This window comes from Pinus tabuliformis, chromosome 9 (assembly GCF_031772625.1).
Source record: "Pinus tabuliformis cultivar Carrire ecotype Pingquan chromosome 9, CPIR1, whole genome shotgun sequence".
NCBI classification, from domain to species: Eukaryota; Viridiplantae; Streptophyta; class Pinopsida; order Pinales; family Pinaceae; genus Pinus; species Pinus tabuliformis.
The window spans coordinates 1,900,021,363-1,900,040,433 of NC_142307.1; positions in this window are offsets into that span (position 1 = coordinate 1,900,021,363).

Consider the following 19,071-nt stretch of genomic DNA (forward strand, 5'->3'; position numbering starts at 1 on the left):
ATGCACCTCGCGGAACCTTTACAATACCTTTACCCAAAATTGTGCCTTTAAGCCCCAAACCATTACATGGGGCTCCACTACCCAATAGGCCCCCAACACAATCATCATGACTCGTCCCGAGTCACTCGACTGGTGCGGTGATCTTGGCGCAGAGTCCGTCTAGCAACATCTGCACTGTTTTGATATCTTCCACACATTATTTAGTTATCTGCTGTATTACTTATGTGTAGCTTTCTGATGCATTGTTAGAATCACCTTCCTTACCTAGGGCATATGTGTCCTATAGCTGAGTCGGCTTCCCCTTAATCGTAGTGGTGATCGTGAATGCTTCCTCGAGCCAAGGCTGGATGCGCGCTTTAATCCCGGCTTCTTTCTGACACGTGGTGTCAACCTGTTCCTTCATGGCTTAGGCCTCCCACATCTTGGCTAAGCACTGAGTGAGGGTGATTGTTTGCATAGTCCCTCGGACATTGTCATACACTTGTTGTAATTCCCGTACTTCTGTCTCGACCTACTGCAGCTTTGGGTCTTCTTGTAGTGATGTGAGTGTAAGAAGGGACTAATCCAACAATCCTGTGCAATCCTGCATAGCACGCTCTATCACTTCCAATCCTGCTTGAAGGGTGCAGTGACTCTGCTCTCCGAATTTCGGTGGTTTAGGGAGCTGCGCTAATCTAAAATCACTCGTAAATGACCTCAGTGAATTAATGAAGGTATTACAAGCTCATGTCCTAGGATGTGCCTATGTTATTTTATGTAATGGATTGATAACGTTGCAAAATACACAGACACTGAAACAGTAAGAAAACACATAAAACAAAACAAGCTTAATAAGGAGTTCACCCAATCCTCCTGGGCTACGTCTCCTGGTCCAGCCTTCAGTGGTGGCCTTTCTATTGTGTCTTAAAACAGATTCTTCACAATAAGGAGCTCAATTTGAGTCTCTGTTATAGACATTTTTGTGCCTTACATCATTGAGCATGAAATGTCCATAATCTAAGGGATCCAAAGTCCCTAAACATGTTGTTCCTACCCCTAGAGGAACAAGGCTAACAAACCACAGCAATTCACAGAAGTTCTCCACCTGAAACTGCTCAAAAACAAGTCAATTTAGGATCATTTCAGTGGCTACACTAGCTGTTTGCGCTGAATGTCAAAGCCAACACTGGCTACCTGCGTTGAATGTCAACTGGAACAAAGGCTACCTGCACTGAACGAGAGTGGACAAGTGGCAGGCTCATTTCTCAAGGTGTCAAAACCCAGGAAGCTTCCAAAATGACACTTGCCTCAGGGAATTCGACTGGTGATGAGTAAGAGGTTCCAAATCTCCAAGTGGAAGCAAGAACCTCCAAGTGGACTCAAGAACTGACAGAGGGAGAGGACACTAGTCAGATCTCAAGCTGACTCATCCTCTCTCCAAACATCTATATATGGATCTCTTCTCCATGAGATCGGGAGGCTGGAATTTTGTTATTGCAAAGAATTGCTGTTGGTTTGAGACTGGAATCATTGGGTGCTTAATGCTTTGAAGGGGCTGAAGATAGGAATTCCATTTGCTGGGAAGGAGATGCTGGATTGGAGCCCTCTGGGTTGTATCTCTTCCTGAACCTTGTTATTCATCAATAAAGCTATCTTGGTTTCCCCTATATGCTGATGTATTTTGATGTATGAATGTATTAGTGTATTTGGTTTATTTCTAATCCTAAACTAGTTATGAATGTGAATATCTGTCTTTGTGTAGTGTTCTTCTCTTGTCTCAAGTAGCTGTTCTCTTGTCACAAGTAGTTGTTCTCTTGTGATCTTGCAGGAAGTTGAAGCTGGATAAGCAAGAAGGCAAGTAGCTGTGAACACCCAAAGGTAAGGGAGATTGGATCGAGGGACAAACGAAAGACACCGGTAAGTCTATCGATCTCTCTTCTTTCACATTTCATAAAGGAAGAAACCAGTATAGCTGTACTCGTTTGTTGCTAAGGCACTGTCACACCTTAGGTGGATAGGATCGTCCTGCATAGGCATTTTTCCCCACAACAAATTGGCGACTCCACTGGGGAGATTTGTTTAGTCATTTTATTTGTGTTTCTATCATTTGTTTGCATCATAGACTTGACAGCAACAGTCGAACTGCATCTTTCCCGCATGCAAAGTAGAAAGTTGCTGCTTTGATCCCATTGCTGGACTTGTCTATGATCTGAACAATGGATTCACAAATGATTTGATGATCCTTGTGATAGATCTTAGTAGCCTTGAAAGCATCCCTTTCATTACACCTTGCTTGTTGCTTTTATTTGGCCTGAAATAGTTGATTAAATAGCAATCTGTGACCCAGAACCTGAGGGAAACAAGAGTTTCTCCTTCAGCGCAGACCCAGTGAAGGGATTCTGCATTTCAATGCAGGTCCCGTGAAGGCTACCTGTGCTGAATGTCAAAACCCCTATGTTGAGGTTGCGCTGAACCAGTTTGTCTTTGTGCAACTGGGGTTCTCTGCTCTGTTTTGCCTTGTTTTGATCTCTGATTTTTGCAGCCTGTAACCAGCATAGGTACCAGTCTGAAAACTCCTTTTCTCTTCTTACATTCCACCTCCTTTTGTACAAAAACACTGTGAGTGTTTTTATGTGTTTGTGGCGCCATTTACAGTCTTCCTTTGCATGAGTGAAATAGTCATCATGTAGCCTTTGATTCAGATCTGTTGATTGTGATCTTAGAAGAGAGTTCATTGGCTGTTTGCAGATTGATTATACATTTACTTTTGCTAATTGGTTTGGATTTGTCTCTTTGAAGTGTCAAAACAAGTATTCATTTCGAAAATTGTTAAGTGTTGTAATCTCTTCTACCCTCTCTGATTTCGAAAAAGTAAACTTGTTTGTATTGATCATTTAAAAGCAAATTCAAAGTTGTGCAAAAAGCTTTCTTTGTAGGCATCAATACTAAGAAAGCGGAAAACAAACACCTGCATTGTGCATTTTGCATTTGATAGTTTGCATGTTGGATTTAGGAAAAGTGCATTAGAGTGTGTTGATTGCTCTTTGAGAAAAGATGGTGTCTTTCTTTTCCCTTAGTAGCTAGGATTTTCAAAGTTGAAAAGATATAAAGCTTGCTTATCATCTTTAGACTGCATTTAGGAATTTGTATCATACATCTCGTGGTGAACCTTGAAAGGCAAACTTTAAAAAGATCAACCTAAAATAAATTGAATGAACTTAACAACGCTTTGTAACATAACACACAACATAGAGGTCTAGGCTAGAGACGTGTTCCGACGTCGTTAAGCCTGGTGACTGTCGATCTCGTGGAAGGTGGGTGATTCCTCCTGAGGGACGATAGCGCCAGTATGGATTGTGCTCCCACGTACCGTCGCGTATATATTGGGAGACCCCTATAGGCATAAAACCTTTATCCTTAGGAAGCCGTGTTGGGCGCCCTACTGATCGCAATGCACTGAACACAGCATTCAGGAAGATCGACCGCCCGTACCCTAAAAAGTATTCTGCGATTTTGCGAAAAGTTTGGCACACCCTCTGCCTAGAACTCCAGAGCAGTTTCTTTTGGCCTTTTTCAGACTCTATAACAGAAAAAATCCATCCGAGCATTTGTCACTTCGGGCTCGTTAAAACATCGAAGGAGACTAGAGTCATCTTTAGCTTTTTCTCGACTCTTTAAAACTGAAAAAGCAAGTTGTGTCTAAAGCGTCGTTAAAATTTATTTTAAACGGAACAATCACCCCTTATTCCTGCGTTGATCTTTAGGTTGAAAAAATGGAGCACACCAACCAAGGAATTCGCCTTGGTGGAAATCCTAGTCCCTTATCCTCTTGGGGAGATGTTGGTGCACCCCACATGGCCACATTGTCGCTTCCAGGACTAACAATTTGCCTGCCAGTTTGGCTCTTTTCAACCAATGTCGTTCAGAACACCACCATTCCTGAACAGTCGAGTCAACAGTTAGACCAGACCAGAGTTGCCCACCAGCCTTCTACTTCATCTTCCTCTCCTCCTTCCTCTTCGCTTGACGGAACTGGTAAAACAAAAAACCAGGTTCCTAAGGAGAAGAAGGAAAAGAAGAAGAAAGAGAAGAAGAAGAAGGAGCCAAAAGCGACTAGGGGAAAACAAGTGTCGTCTGACAAAAATCCACACACAGCACTGACAAGGCCTAAATCGCCATATGTCATATGCAAGGGAGACCATTTCCACAGAGATTGTCCCTGTATCCCTCGAATACTTAGGGACTGGTCTCCCCGTCTGCACAATTCGGTAGCATCAACCTCTGATAGCCATGTTGACTGCTCACCGTCGACTAGTGAAAGTGAAGTCCTAGGACAGAGAGGAAAAGCTAGATTTCCCTGTAAATTGTGTGAAGGCGATCACGCCATCCACAGTTGTCCCTTCTTAGACGAGGCTAAAAGAGTTCTGGAAGATCGCTCGATTTTACGAGCGCAACTTCCTCCTGGATATCAAAAACTCCTGCCAAGTCCTTCACTAGTTGAGAACCCGGCTGGCCCGCCTAGGTGGTCAGCCGAAGCACCTATCATTGAAGATGAACCATCTGGATCCATGCCTGACGAAAGTCAAAAGGTTGATACGGTAGTTGACCCGGTTTTGCCTTCAGAGGCTCTATCTTCGAATGATATCATCACAGAGGAGAATAAAGACGACACCGTCCAAATTCTCTTCATCAACACTGACTATGATGAACAAGGGGGCAATGCCCCCATTCCTTTATCGTAGGAAGGAAGTTCGTCAGAGCGATATCCGGCCGTTTATTCGGTCCCACCACCAAGCAACCTGGTTGTGTCCTTTGACTGGAACCAACTAGGCAGACCCCGGTTGCCAGCAAGCATACCATTCAGAATTATCGTTCAAATATACAGAATGGTAATGGCTGGCACTATCATTGATGAGGGGGCATCTGTGAGTATCCTTTCCTCTATTGCTTGGAAAGCACTTGGTTCGCCAGCGCTTTTGCCTGAAATGAGAAATCTATCAGGCTTTGATAAAGGAACCAGTCGACCTTTAGGGATCCTCCCCAATGTGCCTATAACATTGAAAGGGAAGACCGTTCAAATGAACGTGATGGTCGTTCAAGGACCCTTGGATTATAACCTACTCCTTGGACGAGACTATATATATTGCATGGGAGCTATAGTCTCCTCACTCTTTAGAGTAATGTGTTTTCCGCATGAAGGAAGAGTGGTCAAGCTCGTGGACCAACTTTCGTTTCCCGGATCATGCATCGCAAATAGTCATGTACCATCCCTAAATGGACTATACACGCAAGAAGTGTCTCAACCCACGGTCCGTCCTCCTGATGAGCATGAGTAATCCGGGAGGATATGACTGGAACCCAGGGGGCATGCGTCCTGGTCTGCTTCGGCAGGGAAACTTTGGGTATAGGGTAGGTTTCCACGGGAGAATATGACTAGTCTGTACCCCATCCATAGAGGAAGAGGGGTTATTCTAGAATAAGATTCTTTTGACAAAGTTATGTGAGTTGACAAGAGCGTCACTCACCTTTGTCTATTTCGGTAGACATTGCTGAAGAAGTGTTTTGTTTGAAAGATTAACGAGACAATCTTTGGGTAACCTGAAAGAGGTAAGCCTCTCTCGTTAAAACAAATGTTTTGATGGAAGAGAAGTAGAGGTAACCTTGAAAATCTGTTTTATGCCTGGGGGCATGCAAACCTTTTGCAGTGCAAGCAAAGAGCGGTTATTTATTTGTTTTTTGGGTTAGCCGTTTCCTAACTTGCATAAAGAAAGGATACAGAGCATAGCTTTGGTAAGGCGCAAGCTCCATAAAAAATGGAATCTTACATGAGACACTCTTATCTTATGACTGGGTAATTGAGCAGTTTTAGCACAAAGTTCATGCTCGTTAAAAAATAAACGCAAGATCCGAGCAGTTTTAGCACATAGTTCATGCTCGTTAAAAAATAAACATAAGATCGAGCAAATGTTTCCACCCGCGTTTAAGCTCGTTAAAAAATGAACTACCCGGTAAATAACCACTGTGAATGTAATATCATCAGCCATTAAAGCCTTGGTCGTGTTTGGACCGTCACCTCCACTTTTCATTTGGTCGATCGTTCACCTCCATATGATTGTTTACCTATTTTGAGGAACAGCTGCGAAGAGTGATTCCACCTAGCCATCCTTGTGACACTGCCGTGATTGGAAAATTCCAACCTGTACCTAGAATCAGCTGCTATCCCTGTTTATCACTCGTTCCTCAAAAGACGAGTCTTCTTTAAGCTCTTTTCAACTGACTCGTAAAATATGAAAAGATTGCCGAGTTTTGGCCTTCCAGCTCGATAAAGTGACCGGAAGAGCTATCCCTCCTCTAGATTTTAATCTTTTTGGACCTGAGGGAATATTGCACAAAAAGATCGAGCGCTTGTTTTATTCGGCTCGTTAAAACTATCGAAAACTCATCCCTTCTATATTGTTTTATACTTTTTAGGACTTAAGGGATTAGATGACGAAAGAGGAATTTTGGAGTTGACTTTATGTATCTTTTCAGACTCTCTAAAAATGAAAAGAACCGAGTTATCCTTGTCGTTAGACTCGTTAAAATCATTAAATAGCGACAAACTTGTCTTTAGACGAGAACGAGTTTCACTATCGCTAGGCTCGTTAAAACATAGCGATGGGCTTGCTCGAAGGGCAGGTTATAGAACAAGCATATGTTATCCTCCTCAAGCTTGACAAAAATAAAGAGGTACTGGTCAGCAATGACTGGGGAAAAATTGGGAGAAACTAAAGAAAACTTTGATGGTAGCAAGTCGCTCTTGAACATGACACTTTTCCTCCGTACCACATTCGGGTTGGGTTGTTTCATTCACCGGTCACATCCATGGTCTCACCATACCATCCATATTTGGGGTAATGCTACCAATCCATCGCATCAGTGTCACCATATGTTCAAGAGAAGTCGTTCAGAAGAGTCAACCGTGTCCCATCCACTGCCATACATCATCTTTCATCCTTTCATGACCACCACCCTGAATCATATGTCACAGATCGTTTTCACCTCCATTAAAATCATTAGCTCCGTTCTGTGTCACTGATGTGGGATTCATCAAGGCCCTCCTTTGACGGATCGCTTCTTGTCGACATCAGCTCATTATCCAAGAAGTTGATCTAGGAACAACCCCTTCAGTACTTTGAAGCTTGCATGCCATAATGGCAAGTTTCTCACTTCCGGCGACAGGTATACATCAATGACCTTCGACCAGAAGATTTTGCGTGGTGTTCGACGCCAAGTCCTTTATTCACACCACGTGAATTGTACTGCAGTACCTTGAGGGTCATTATCATTATCGATGATTCCTCTCGCGCTTGTTAACAGTTTACATCATTGACCAGTAATCAAGCGATGTCTTTCCATGTTCGACTTCAGAACAATCCTCACATGGATCGACTTGTACTTAGAGTGAAGATCGAACGAGTTTGAAGACCCCGAATCTAGTTTCATCCATCCGGGCTGCGATATATATTCAGGAAAAATAAATACATTGACATGTACATCATTGCAGCAGATAATCATCCTACTCAAAGGATGATAATTTCATCAAAATTATCAGTCTACCATCAGACGATTGTCTGTGCTATGTACAGAAAAATGGATTTATAAAGCTGAGCATGGGAATGCCCGCCTCAGCTAGATCATGAAAGCAGTATGAAAAATAATGTATTGTATTGTATTGTATTACAGGTCTCCTCCCAGCATTGGATGAACTTCGGATCCCCCTGATAAAGCATTTCGCCCGATAAACAACCTCATACTTTATGGGGCAACTGTTATAGACATTTTTGTGCCTTACAGCATTGAGCATGAAATGTCCATAATCTAAGGGATCCAAAGTCCCTAAACATGTTGTTCCTACCCCTAGAGGAACAAGGCTAACAAACCACAGCAATTCACAGAAGTTCTCCACCTGAAACTGCTCAAAAACAAGTCAATTCAGGATCATTTCAATGGCTACACTAGCTGTTTGCGCTGAATGTCAAAGCCAACACTGGCTACCTGCGTTGAATGTCAACTGGAACGAAGGCTACCTGCGCTGAACGAGAGTGGACAAGTGGCAGGCTCATTTCTCAAGGTGTCAAAACCCAGGAAGCTTCCAAAATGACACTTGCCTCAGGGAATTCGACTGGTGATGAGTAAGAGGTTCCAAATCTCCAAGTGGAAGCAAGAACCTCCAAGTGGACTCAAGAACTGACAGAGGGAGAGGACACTAGTCAGATCTCAAGCTGACTCATCCTCTCTCCAAACATCTATATATGGATCTCTTCATGAGATCGGGAGGTTGTAATTTTGTTATTGCAAAGAATTGCTGTTGGTTTGAGACTGGAACCATTGGGTGCTTAATGCTTTGAAGGGGCTGAAGATAGGAATTCCATTTGCTGGGAAGGAGATGCTGGATTGGAGCCCTCTAGGTTGTATCTCTTCCTGAACCTTGTTATTCATCAATAAAGCTATCTTGGTTTCCCCTATATGCTGATGTATTTTGATGTATGAATGTATTACTGTATTTGGTTTATTTCTAATCCTAAACTAGTTATGAATGTGAATATCTGTCTTTGTGTAGTGTTCTTCTCTTGTCTCAAGTAGCTGTTCTCTTGTCGCAAGTAGCTGTTCTCTTGTGATCTTGCAGGAAGTTGTAGCTGGATAAGCAAGAAGACAAGTAGCTATGAACACCCAAAGGGAAGGGAGATTGGATCGAGGGACAAACAGAAGACACCGGTAAGTCTATCGATCTCTCTTCTTTCACATTTCATAAAGGAAGAAACCAGTATAGCTGTACTCGTTTGTTGCTAAGGCACTGTCACACCTTAGGTGGATAGGATCGTCCTGCATAGGCATTTTCCCCCACAACAGTCTCACTTAACAGATGATGATCAGTAGGATTTTACTTGGATTCCCCCAAGTCTCTAGAGTACAAAGACTCCCCTTACTGAATCTCGACCTCAACTAGTCTCAGTGGTATGAGTCCAATTTGGTACTCAATACCTGACAGGTATACATAAAGGAGTTTCTTGAACCTCTCAAGCCTTCTCTAGAGTTCCCAGACTCTCAGACTCTCTTTGTCTCTGTCTGCTCGATGCTGCCTTTGCTCTGCAGGTCAGCTCAGTTTCTCTATTCTCTACAATTCACTTCTTTCTTGCCTCTTGACATTCTACTTCTCTTTCTGTGCCTGCCTTTACTCTTTTTCTATTCATGGATTAAAGCCAATTTTCTCCCTAACTGTTCATTTCTGTTTCCTGGCTCTTTGGATCTCTTGCCTTTGCCCGCTAGAATTCCCCTGCTCTGTGTCATCATCACTGTGTAATGCCTCACAGAGAGGTGGCCACTTGTTTCCTCATGAACTGAGTGTCATTCCTCTTTGAACGGTCGTTATTTCTATTGCTCCAAGATTTCCTGCAAAATTGATTCCTCTTCCAGCTCATCGGTCATGCCAAACCTCAAGTCTTATATGACTCAGCCTATTTCCCCATCGAATCCGGTCATCCATCTGATAATTTCTTTTCCATTGACCTAGAACCTCTAGATCCTACAGTCTTCGTCCATATCGCGCGGGTAAGTAACATGACCTTTTACCCGCGTGATGTGAGTGGTTTTCTCTCTCATCCACTAGACGCGTGTCACCCAGTGTATGGCATCAGCCGGGAGTCGGATGAACCCGCTTACCACTTGAAGCCCTTCCGATATCCTATCGGTTTTAGCACGAGACCCACCTTGTGACGGAATCGGTGATTCCCATATGGTTCTATGCTTTTCCTCGTGATCAAGCGCTTGGGGGATTTCCTTCACTAAGGGGGATGCCCTACGATACGCGATATTAGAAACTGCCTCTTTTTTTGGATTTGACCTCCTGTTCGTCGATTTGTGCTAGTGCGTGATCACCATGAGCCAACGGTCTGTGTGCTTTGACTGAGGGTCCTTGTTGTTCCGCGCTGACCACGAATTGCCATTGTTTATATGTTATTTCTGATAAGCTCGATATCCATAAGATGTTGAAGCTTGACATAATTTGAAACAATCATGAAAACTTAGAGAAAGTTTAAGGATACAATTCGGGTCATGACCTTCCCACTAAAGAAGCTTTTGGACCACCAAAAGTTGGTTTTCAAGCATCGACTAAGTGAGGGTATAGCTGTCTCACTTGTCCAATCTCTATCCACCTTGCACTGCTTGGCTTTGAACCCTTGAGTCCAATCCTGAGGTACTCAACATCTCCCCTGCACGTCGTCCTCACCTTTCTATCCAAAACTGTATCTTCCTACAATTCATTAAGATATTCAGGTAACAGATCATCAATAAAAGGCAATTGACTCTGCTCTTCGGGATCTTCAATTAATGAAGGTTGAAATAGTCTCAAGCTGTCTGCATTAACGACTAAGTAGATGTGCATGTAAGCTGGTAAATCAAGGCGAAAAGCATTCTCACCAATTTTCTCAAGTATCTTGAAAGGTCCATACCTTATTGGCTTTATCTTTTTACCTTCACCTTGCATTTTGTCTTTGTTGATATACAGCCAAACTTGATCAAGAAATTGGAAGCTATGTTGCATCCGATGCTTGTCATACCTTGCCTTGTATTTGGCTTGGCTGTTTTCCAGTTGTTCCTGTACTGCCTGGTGAATCTCTTGGATTTGTTCAATGAACTTGGTTGCCTTGTCCACATCATTGTGTCCATAAACTGCTATGTCTTTACCAAAGACAAAAGCCAAGGGAGACCTTGGTGTGAAACCAAAACAGGTCTCAAAAGGAGATCTCTATGTAGAAGAATGTTTTGCTTGGTTGTAAGCATGCTGCACATAACACAAATGTTCATCCGAAAGTTTGGGATTCTTGCTGCAATAGCCTCTGAGCAACTGGATCACTGTCCTGTTAACCACTTCTTTCTAGCCATCTATCTATGGATGAAAGGTTGTGCTTTTCTTCAGTTTGGTGTCCATCAGTTCCCATAGACTCAACCAAAACTTCCCAACAAATCGAGAATATCGATCGGATATTGTTGGGTCCCTATAATACTAGTGATTACCCCATTACTATTGTAGTTATACCCCTTATTTATATTTTTGTGCCCCCATTGCCCCCGTATTGTTATTAATGTGCCCATAGAATCCCTCTATTGTTATTTTTGTGGCTTTATAATATTATTGTTAGGTCGGATGGATTATATTGTGACTCCTTAGACTCCTATATATAGAAAGGAGGTTTTGTCATTTGAATCATCCAAGAATTTTTCATTTATGTAATGTAAAGGAGGTTTCCCCCTCGAAGAGGCTGAATTCTAAGGCGTTGATCTATCTTTTCTTGAGCTGGTTTCTTAACATTTGGTATCAGAGCTTTGGATTCTAGGGTTTCGCTGCTCCAAATAGGTCATCGTGGCATTTTCGCTATAACTTTTTTCTGTGACATTTCAAAAGCCGCAAAAAAAACCATTTGAGAAGAAATCACATTGAACCTTGGGTCCAAATTTCAGAGCTTTTTGCGCAATATTTTCGGAGATATGATATGAGGAAGTTGGTCTTTTTGCAGACTCGAGAATTGCACTCAAAACAGGTGACCTAGGGAAAATCGTCATAACTTTCTTTCTAAGCATCGGATTGAAATTTCGTAAGAAGGTACAGAAAAAGGACAATCTGTAGTTTTATTTTATATATTTTTCAGAGTCAAAGGTTGAAACGGTGACACGTGGCACTTCATACAATTTCGCTCTAATGAAATAGTCTATAATCAGGTCACTGCGGGAGATTGTGCATAACTCTTTCTTGGAGAATCCAATTTGGATTAGACTAGTGGCATTGGAAAGAGGACATAGAAGGCTACTACAGGTCACGATTTCAGAACTGGATGATTCAAAATTACAGAGATACATCATATTCAATATCAGGCTTCTACAAAGAAAAAAAAAAAGGTGTGTAGTTTTTTTTTTTAATTTTTTTAATTTTTGCATAAGCTTGGTTTGATGGAATTCAAAGGGCATAGTAAATCATTATTATCGGTAACTGATGCCCCGAGGAAAGAAAATGCAAACACCTAGTAAGGAACCTGAAAGCTCTAGCATGACTCATGAAGAAGAGGAAGAAATGCTACATGATATATCAAAATTACAAGAACAAGTGCAACAAATGTCACGCTCACAAAAGCTGACAGATGCTAAGATAAATGGCGTGGAATCTAAGATAAAGGGCATGGAAGCTAAGATGGATGATCTGAAAGCAGATTTGAGGACAAATTTGAAGACAGACATGGCAGATTTGAAGACGGATTTGACAAATTTTCTACAAGAAATACTTACTAATGGTGAAAAGGTTGTAAAGGAAACTCATGATGTGAACAAAAGAAATGTTAATCAGGATTCCATAGACTCTAATGTTGGATCGAAGACCCACCATATTCCAAAAATCGATATGAGGAAGTTTGATGGCAAGGATCCCGCCACATGGATATTACAGATGGAGCAGTTCTTCGATCTCAATAATGTGCAAAACACACAAAAGGTACGTATGGCAACTTTATATTTGGAACCAAATCAGTTTGTATGGTATCAATGGCTTTGCTCTCGTAAACAATTTATCACTTGGGAAATTTTTACGGAAGAATTGATAGCACATTATGAGGATACAAAAAGCAACACTTTTTTAGCCAATTGATAAGTCTCAAACAAAAGGGTTCAATAATGAAGCACGTTGAGGAGTTCCAAAAATTGAACATAAGGGTAAAAGATATTCCAGAGGAGCATAGGATTGATGTGTTCATCGGGTCTTTAAAGGATAATATCCAACCAATGTTTTTAAAATCGGAACCGGTGATCGGACCGGTCCACCTAATGATCCGGTTTATCGACCGGAACCGGTCTAACTGGGACTGGTTTGGTCTAAACGAACCGGTTTTAGAAAAATACATTAAATAATTATTTTTTAATGAAAAAAACTATTTTTAAGATTTAAAACCATGATTCCAAGCCAATAGAGACAAAATATGCAAAGATTGCTCATTTATATACCATGTAAAGGTGAATATATCAAAATGGCACCGAGTGCAATACATATCATCGACAAAATACATAAGCGATGAGGCTCTAAATGGCCTCTAGAGTGCAAAAACAAAGCCTACAAACTATGGGGCCAGTGGCCTACTACAAGACTTCAGTGTAGACTCTACATATATGATAATAGTAATACTATAATAGTGATCAACATTATCACTTGAAGTTGAAACTTCTCATGAGTCTCAGTCATCATGATCAAACTCAGTTGGTTGAGTCTCGACTCCCAAACTTTGCAGTCACAAAATTCTCTATTGGTTCAGTGACTTGAGTCTCAAACTTCTGAAGGTATTCTGCCCTAATATGCCCTATTATTTCATTTGGTGCTCCACATGGATTTACATGGCCTCCTATCCCAGCCACGTGTTGCTTGAACCTGTTAATACCCCCTCCTTGAATGGATTTTTGGCAATATTTGCAGATCATTTTGCCACCAATCATATCACAATGAGCCCATGCAGTATCTTTGGCTTTTGGAGGCATGATGACTCCCTGGATGGTAGATCATAGAAGTGAGAAGTTTATAACACATAAAAAAAATTAATTCATGGACAACAGTCAAATAAGGAATTTTCAAGTGCAAATCCTTACCTGGAAATGCAAACTAGCTTCCTTAGCCTCCTCTTGAAGATGGCAACTCCACTGACAGCTACACACTATCTCCAAAATAGCTCCAACTCCAACTGCAAGATGACTACTTCAACAAAAACTCAACACTCTCCAAGCTTACAAACAAACTCACAAACACTCCAAATCAGTTGTGTGAGACAAATGAGAGTGAGAGGGGCCTCTTATAGCTTGGAGAGGGTGTTTTTGGAGGGAAAACACCCTTAGTCCCCCCCCAAAACCCCTAAACCACAATCAGAAAACCGCTTTTTGAAAGTTATGGTGGGCATGCCAAAAACCGGCCGGTTTAGGACGGAACTGGCCGGTTTGATACAAACTGGTCGGTTCCGTCCTAAACCGGCCGGTTTTCACCGGTTAGGGCCCAAAACAGGTGAAATGCAAGGTATAACCGGGATTTTTGGCCGGTTCAGACCGGCCAGCTTGCTAACTGGCCGTTTTGACCGGTAACCGGTTTTTCAAAACAGTTTTTAAAACACTGTATCCAGCATGATGTTCGACTTTGAGAACCTGATTCATTAGAGAAGGCATTCAGGTTAGCAAGAAAAATGGAAAGCAAAATTATGGCAACCAGGAAGCACACCGCTCACAACTATAAAGAGGGAAGTACAGTTGCCCCTAGTCTTCCACAACCTATAAGGTTGACACCACAACAATTGGAAGAAAAAAGAGCAAAAGGGCTTTGTTATAGTTGTGATAGCAAATACACTAAAGGTCATAAGTGTGCTGAGAAGAAACTATTCTACATAGATTGTGAAGAGGAAGAAAAAAAGGAGCAAGAAAGGTCAAAAGAACAGGATATGCTCCAGGAACAAAGCCTATATGAAGAACAAATAAATTCGACCATATCTTGTAATGCATTTGCGGGAATTACCACTCCTCAAACCATCAAGATAGAAGGACAAATCAAGAAGAAAAAGGTAATAGTGTTGATTGATTCAGGAAGCACCCACAATTTTATTCATTGTAGGGTAGCAGAAGAATTGAATTGCTTCCTATATCCAGCAACAGAGTGTCAAGTGATGATTGCAAATGGAGGAACAATAAATTGCTCTGGAAAGTGCCATTATATCAAGCTATCCATGGGAGAATATGTATTAACTAGCCCAATGTTTTCCATTCCAATGGGAGGTGCTGATGTTGTACTAGGAGTCGAATGGCTACAATCCTTGGGTACAATAGCTTTTAATTTTCAATAAATTTTCATCAAATTTTCTACGGGAGGAAAGGAAGTTGAATTAAGGGGTATTGCAGGGAAACCAGGAAAGATAATCAGCTCTAATGGTATGACAAAGCTTCTAAAAAAGGAGCAAAGGGGTGTAATTGCACAATTATGTTCGCTAGATGTTTCCACATTAGAATCATCTATTTCTCCAGATCTCCAAAAAGTCCTGGACAATCATTCCAAGGTATTTGAGACTCCCAAAGGTCTCCCACCTATGCGTGATCATGATCATGCTATTCATCTGATTCCAGGAAGTGTTCCTCCAAACATCAGGCCGTATAGATATCCCTATGTCCAAAAAAGTGAAATTGAACGTATGGTTGCAGAAATGCTAGAGGCTGGTATAATTCAACCGAGTCAAAGTTCTTTCTCTGCTCCAGTAGTATTGGTGCACAAGAAGGATGGATCATGGCGCATGTGTCTGGATTATAGGGAGCTCAACAAGCTCACTATTAAAGATAAGTTCCCCATTCCTGTCATTGATGAATTACTGGATGAATTGCATGGATCAATTTACTTCACCAAGTTGGATCTTCGTTTAGGATATCATCAAATCAGAATGAAGATTGAAGACATTCTGAAAACGACATTTAGAACTCATGAGGGTCATTATGAATTTTTGGTCATGTCTTTTGGCCTTACCAATGCACCTTCAACATTTCAAGGTTTGATGAATTCAATTTTCAAATCATTCCTTAGAAAATTTGTGTTAGTATTTTTTGGTGATATACTTATCTACAACAAGTCTTGGAAGGATCATGTTGAACATGTTGACAGGGTGCTACAATATTGGAGGAGAAACAATTATATGCAAAAAGATCCAAATGTTTTTTGGAGTCCAGGAGGTGGAATATTTGGGTCATATTGTATCTCATGAAGGAGTTAAGGTAGACCATAGCAAAATTAAAGCCATTAAGGAATGGAAAATCCCCACATCCATAAAGCATTTGCGAGGATTTCTTGGGTTGACAGGGTATTATCGCAAGTTTGTTAAGAATTATGGGAGAATAGCAGCACATCTAACGACATTATTGAAGAAAGATGCATTTTCATGGACTCCGGAAGCAACAAAGGCCTTTGAACATCTTAAAGAGGCAATGTGCCAAGCACCGGTCTTAGCTACACCGGACTTCACAAAAACCTTTATTGTGGAATGTGATGCTTCAGGAAATGGAATTGGTGCTGTTCTAATGCAAGATGAAAGACCCATTGCTTTTGAAAGTCGTCCAATCAAGGGAAAGTTTTTAAGAAAGCTATTTATGAGAAGGAAATGTTGGCAATACTCCATGCACTTAAGAAATGGCGACCCTACCTAATGGGAAGACACTTCAAGGTAAAAACGGATCATGATAGCCTTAAATACTTTTTAGAACAAAGATTATCCTCTGAAGAGCAACAAAAGTGGGTCACAAAGATGTTGGGTTATGACTTTGAAATCATCTACAAAAAAGGGAAGCAAAATGTGGTGGCAGATGCACTCTCAAGAAAGGATGAGGATGTGGAAGCATTGTTGTGCGCTATTTCTATTATCCAACCAGATTGGATAAATGAAGCAAGGGAGGAATGGAAGAATGACAAAGAAGTGTGGGCACTTATTCGAAAGCTACAACAAGATTCCAGTACGTCTGATACATTTAGCTGGAAAAATGATTCGTTATGGTACAAAGATCGCTTATACCTCTGTAAGAATTCCCAGCTAAAACAAAAGATTCTTATGGAATTGCACACTTCTCCCTTAGGAGGGCACTCAGGATTTTTAAAAACTTACCACAGGGTTAAGAAGGAATTTTTTTGGGATGGCCTTAAATCAGATATTCAAAATTTTGTGGCAGAATGCTTGGTTTGCCAACAAAATAAAGTTGAAACAATTAAGACACCAGGTCTATTACAACCTTTATCCATTCCAAGCCAACGTTGGGAGGAGGTTTCAATGGATTTTATCACAGGTTTACCCAAGTCTGAGGGAAAGAGTGTCATCATGGTGGTAGTTGACAGACTTACCAATTATGCACACTTTTGTGCATTATCACATCCATTTAAAGCCAATACAGTTTCTACTGCATTTATGGAAACAATTCAAAAGCTACATGGAAACCCAAAGATTATTGTAAGTGACAGAGATCCCATTTTCACTGGAAATTTTTGGACAGAATTATTTTCTTGTCTTGGTACTCAGTTAGCTCATAGCTCATCTTATCATCCTCAATCTGATGGGCAAACTGAGATAGTAAACAAATGTTTGGAAGGATATCTTCGTTGCTTTGTATCTGATAAACAGGCACAATGGGTCAAATGGTTGCCTCTGGCTGAATGGTGGTATAACACTTCCTTCCATACAGCAACAAAAATGACCCCATTTATGGCACTTTATGGGTATCAACCACCATCCATCACATCATATTTAAGAGAAAATTCTAAGGTTCAGGCAGTGGAACATCACATCAAACATCAACAACAAGTCCTCCAACTCTTAAAGGATAACCTCGTGTTGGCACAAAATAGAATGAAACAACAGGCAGATCAACATCGCAGTGAAAGAAGTTTTGATGTAGGTGATTGGGTATTCCTACGGCTACAACCATATAAGCAAATGTCCCTCAAGCAAGCTAAGAAGGATAATAAATTATCACCAAAGTATTATGGTCCGTACAAGGTGTTGCAAACGATTGGTACTATGGCATACAAATTGGAGCTTCCTGCAGCTTCTCGATTGCACCCAGTTTTCCATGTTTCATGCTTAAAGAAGGTTATAGGCGACAAGCTCCCAGTTCAAACAATATTGCCAGAACTTGACAAGCAAGGAAAAATTATATTGGAACCGGAAGCAGTTATAGAAACAAGAACTCGAGAGCTACGAAATCGATCAATTTCAGAGTACCTTATCAAGTGGAAGAACTTATCCAGCTGAAAATTCCACATGGGAGGATGAGAATTTTATGCAGAAATATCCAGAACTACTCAAGCATTGAGGACAACACTTTTTTGAAGGAGAGGGGCATGTTGGGTCCCTATAATACTAGTGATTACCCCATTACTATTGTAGTTATACCCCTTATTTATATTGTTGTGCCCCAATTGCCTCCATATTGTTATTAATGTGCCCATAGAATCCCTCTATTGTTATTTTTGTGGCTTTATATTATTATTGTTAGGTCGGCTGGATTATATTGTGACTCCTTAGACTCCTATATATAGAAAGGAGGTTTTGTCATTTGAATCATCCAAGAATTGTTCATTTATGTAATGTAAAGGAGGTTTCCCCCTCGAAGAGGCTGAATTCTAAGGCGTTGATCTATATTTTCTATCTTTTCTTGAGCTGGTTTCTTAACAGATACAATGGAAGTGGGTAATCCAAAATGAACCCATACATGCTGAAAGAACAAATTTGTAGTTTGTTCAACTATAATCTGTTTATTACAAGGTATAAAAACACACATTTTGCTGAACCTATTCACAACAACATATAAATAGACATGACCTTTCCTAGATTTAGGCAGTCCTCCAACAAAGTCCATGGAAACACTTTCCCAAGGATGAGAAGGAATTGGTAGTGGAGTGTACAAGCCTAGTTTTCTATTGTTGGGCTTGCTTTTAGCCCACATGGTACACCCTCTTACATATCTTGAAACCCTCTCATTCATTTTTAGTCAATAACAAAACCTTTGCAGTTGTGCAACCGTTTTACTTACCCCAAAGTGACCTAATATTAGGGAAGTGTGTGCTTCTCAAATTATCTTTACTCTTTCGGTTTGTGGAATGCATAGCTACCCACAATGATACAAGAGTTGGTCCTTAATGTGATAATCCATTTCTTCTACTCATTTTCCTTGACTTAAAGTTGCATATACATCTTTAAAATCTATATCTTGAGCATATTATTCAATGTAGCTCTCATGCAATACTGAATTATGCTTAAGTATAGTATATGCATTTGTAATTGGTCTAGATAACATATCTACAACTTTATTGTATATGCCTTTTTTATATCTGATGACTAAATGAAACTGTTGTAGAAAACCCATCCATCTATAGTGTCTTAATTGCTGCAACTTAGTTTGGGAGTGTAGATATGAGACTGGTTGATGATTAGTATGTATAATTGTCTCTTTGCCCATTAAATAATGTTTCCACTTTTTCACACTCTGTACTAATGCATACAATTCTTTATCATA